Source organism: Heterodontus francisci, chromosome 21 (genome assembly GCF_036365525.1).
Source record: "Heterodontus francisci isolate sHetFra1 chromosome 21, sHetFra1.hap1, whole genome shotgun sequence".
Lineage (NCBI taxonomy): Eukaryota > Metazoa > Chordata > Chondrichthyes > Heterodontiformes > Heterodontidae > Heterodontus > Heterodontus francisci.
In genome coordinates, this window is record NC_090391.1 from 52,598,071 (window position 1) to 52,602,790 (window position 4,720).

A 4,720-nucleotide genomic window follows, 5' to 3' on the forward strand; every position below is an offset into this window, starting at 1 on the left:
TATTTACCTCCATTGTCTGCAATGTCGGTATTTGCCAATATACATATTTTGCTAAACTCTCCGTCCCTTCTTACCCCATTCTGTTGGCATTTACCCACATCACTAACCTGCTCTGATACCCTGACCTCTCTATTTGAATTTCTACATTTGCCTTTACCCAAACGCGCATGCACCTGCTGTTATTTTAAAGCCCTGTCCACATCCCTAGTCTTTGCCACCGGCACTGGTTCCACCTCGGTTCAAGTGAAGCCCAACGCAACGGAATATCTCCATCTTCCCTGATTACTGAAGCCAGTGCACCAAGAATCGTAACCCCTTCTTCCCATACCACTAATGCCCCGTTTCACTGCAGTTACTGCGCGCTCGCACCATCCCCATCTGCTGGTGTCCCTGTCTCACTACAGTTACTATCTCCCCTCATCATCTCCATTTGCTGGTGTCCCTCTCTTACTGCAGTTACTGCCCTGTCTAACAATCTCCATCTCTAACCATAACTTTAAGACTAAATCTAACACTTGCACTTTTTTTCTATTCATTCATGGAATGTGGGCGTCGCTGGCTAGGCCAGCATTTATTGCCCATCCCTAATTTCCCTTGAGAAAGTGGTGGGAAGCTGGCTTCTTGAACCATGGCAGTCCGTGTGTGGTAGGTACACCCACAGTGTTGTTAGGAACGGAGTTCCGGGATTTTGACCCAGCGACAGTGAACGGCGATATAGTTCCAAGTCAGGATGGTGTGTGTCTTGAAGGGGAAGTTGCAGGTGGTGGTGTTCTAAATATCTGCTGCCCTTGTCCAAGATGGTAAAGGTTGCGGGTTTGGAAGGTGCTGTCTAAGGAGCCTTGGGGCATTGCTGCAGCGCATCTTGTAGATGATACACACTACTGCCACTTTGATTCGGTCATGGGAGGAGTGAATGATTGTAGATGAGGTGCCAATCAGGTGTCCTACTTGGTCCTGGATGGTGCCGAGTTTCTTGCGTGTTGTTGGAGCTCTACCCATCCAAGCAAGTGAAGCGTATTCCATCAAACTCCTGGATTGTGCCTTGCAATTGCTTGACACGCTTTGCGGAGTCAGGAGGTGAGTTACTCGCCGCAGGATTTGTAGCCTTCGACCCGCTCTTGTAGCCACAGTATAGCTGCTCCAGTTCAGTTTCTGGTCAATGGTAACCCCCTGGACGTTGATAGTGGGGGACTCAGCGATCGTGATACCATTGAATGTCGAGGGAGATGGTTAGATTCATTCTTGTTGGAGGTGGTCATTGCATGTCACTTGTGTGGCGTCAATGTTACTGGCAACTTATAAGCCCAAGCCTGGAGATTGTCCAAGTCTTGCTGCATTTCTACATGGACTTCTTCAGTATCTGAAGAGTCGCGAATGGTGCTGAGCTTTGTGCAATCATGAATGAACTTCGTCACTTCTGACCTTTTGATTAAAGGAAGGTCTTTGATGAAGCAGCTGTAGATGGATAGGCCCAGGTCACTACCCTGAGGACCCCTGCAGTGATATCCTGGAGCTGAGATGATTAAACTTCAACAACCACAACCATCCTCCTTTGCACTATGTATGACTCCAACCAGCGGAGAATTTTCCCCCTTATTCCCATTTACGCCTTGACAGGGCTCCTTGATGCCATACTCGTTCAAGTGCTGCCTTCATGTCAAGGTCAATAACTCACCTCACTTTCTGAGTTCAGCTCTTTTGTCCATATTGGAACCAAGGCTGTAATGAGGTCAGGAGCTGAGTGGCCCTGGCAGATCCCAAACTAAGCGTCATTGAGCAGGTTATTGCTGAGCAAGTGCCACTTGATCGCACTGTCGATGACACCTTCCATCACTGAACTGATGATTGAGAGTAGCATGACAGGGCAGTAACTGGCCAGGTTTGACTTGTCCTGCTTTTTGAGTACGTGACATACCTGGGAAAGTTTCCACATTGCCGGCTAGATGCTAATGCTGTAGCTGTACTGTAACAGCTTGGCCAGGTGCCTGGCAAGTTCTGGAGCACCGGTCTTCAGTACTATGCCAGAATGCTGTCAGGGCCCATAGCCTTTCTTCAGTCATTTCTTGATATCAAGTGGAGTGAATCAAATTGGCTGAAGACTCGTTTCTGTGATGCTGGGGACTTCAAGCGGAGGCCAAAATGGATGATGCCTCCTGCCCCTTCTGTCAGTTATTTAATTGTCCACCACTACTCAAACTTGGATGTGGCATGATTGCAGAGCTTAGATATTATCCGTTGGTTATGGGATCACTTCCGCTATCTATCAAATGATGCTTCTGCTGTTCGGCACGCAAGTAGTCCTGTGTTGCAGCTTCAGCAAGTTGACCCCTGAATTTGAGATATTCCTAGTGCTACTCCTGCACTCTTCATTGAACCAAGGTTGGTCTCCAGGCTTCATAGTAATGGTAGAGTGGGGAAATGCCGGGCCATGAGGTTACAGATTGCGCTTGAGCACAGTCCTGCAGCTGCTGATGGCCCACAGCAGCTCCTGGATGCCAAGCTTTGCATTGCCAGATCTGTGCGATATCTATCCCATTTTACACGGTGGTAGTGCCACATAACACGATGGAGGGTATCCTCAATGTGAATATGGGACTTTGTCTTCATAAGGACTGAGCGGTGGTCACTCCTGCCATTTCTGCCATGCATCTGCGGCAGGCAAATTGGTGATGATGAAGTCAAGCATATATTCTCTCATGTTGGTTCGCTCACCACATGCTGCAAACACAGTCTATCAACTACGTCCTTTGGGACTACGCCAGCTCGGTCAGTACTAGTGCTACCGAGCCACTCTTGGTAAGGGAGATTGAAATCACCCACCCAGAGTACATTCTGCACCCTTGCTACTCAATGCTTCCTCTAAGTGCTGTTCAACATTGAGGATTACTGAATCATCAGTTCAGGAGGGCGGCAGGTGGTAATGCGCAGGAGGTATTTTTGCCCATGTTTGACCTGATGCCTTGAGACTTCATGGGGTCTGGCGTCGATATTGAGGACTCATCAGGGCAGCTCCCTCCCGATTGTACATCACTGTGCCGCCAACTCTGCCGGGGCTGTCCTGCCGGTGGAACAGGGCATTTACAGGGATGCAGTGACTGGGGCATTGCCTATAAGGTGTGATTGTAACCATAACCAAAAACTAACTGTAAACCTAACCCTAACCCTATCTGTGGCACAATTGCTAACCCTATATGTAGCCCAAGATCCATCCTAACACTAAATCAAACGACAGCAATACTAATCATGTGTCAATCCTTGCATCAGCTCGAACCCTAAAGCTAACTGTTACTCTAACCATAAATTGGTCCTCATACTAAGTGTAACCATAACAGTAACTCTAAAACCACACCTAGGTTTAACAGGATCCAAAACATTCACCCAACCAGTACAACTAACCCTAAAACTGATTCTAATGCTAACGGTAAATATAAACCGAAACATAGCTGCAACTGAAATGCTAACCCTAACCGTATTCTTCATCCTTACGCATAATATATCTCAAGTCCATACCCATACACTAAACCGAAACTTAACCTTAACCCGAAGCCTAACTTTAAAGCAAAACCTAATGCCAATATTATCTGTAACCTTAACCCTAATTGTAACTCGAACTGCAACCCTAACCAAAAATGCAAACCTAAACCGAACTCCGGCCCTTATCATAACTATAACTGCAACTCGAACCATAACCCAAGCCTCACCCTGGGGCTCATCCTAACCCTAACTGTAACCATAAACCTTACCCTAAGAAAAACACCAATATCAATTCCTTTCCTAAACCGAGCCCTAGCTGTAACCTTGACCCTAACTCTAAACCTAAATGCAACCCTAACGATAAATGCTACCCTAAATTGATCTGTATCCATAAATCATAACCTAAACATAAACCTAGCAGTGACCCTAACTGTAAGCATAACTCTAATCCTAACCCGAATCTCAACCTAACTCTCGATCTAAATGCCAAGTTCCAAACTAGCTGGAATGGAATGTAATGCTAAATCAGGTCTGGTGAAAGCTGACCCTCAGCTGAACATTGACCCTTCACTCACTCCTGAAGTTCTGGGAACTAGGGCCATAAATATCATTGAGCCACATATTTAGCTCTTATTTCCCCTGTGCCAATTGGCTCGTGGTTCAGACGTAATTCAGAAATCATTAAGTTCAGTCATCTGCAGCACAGGAGTACATTCGGACCATAGAGTTCATGACGGCTTTCGAAGGAGCAATCGAGGTTGTCCTATTCCCCCGTTCAATCTCTGAAGTCCTGCAAGTGTAGTTCCTTCAAGTGGCCATCCAATTTCCTTTAGATGTGATTGTCTCTGCTTCCAATCCACTGTGATCAATGAGTTCCAGGGCATTACCATGCACTGCCTAAAAAAATGGTTCATCCTCATATCCCCCTATATCTCTTGCGCAAAATCTTCAATCTCTATTCCCCCTAGTACTTTCATCATTAGTCAATGGGAACCAATTTTCCTTGTCTAACTTATCTGAGCCTGTCAAAAGCCTGTACAGCTCTATATGATCTCCTCTCAATCTCTTTTTCCCTCAGGAGAACAAGACCAGGTTTCCAAACCGTATCATGCAAGCAAAATCCCCCATCCCTAGAACCATTCCTGTAAATCTCTTCTGCACCCTCTCAAGGAATCTCACATCCTTCCTGAAGTGGGGTGACCAGAACTGCATGCAAGACTCCAGTCGGGGGCGAACCACAGCTTTG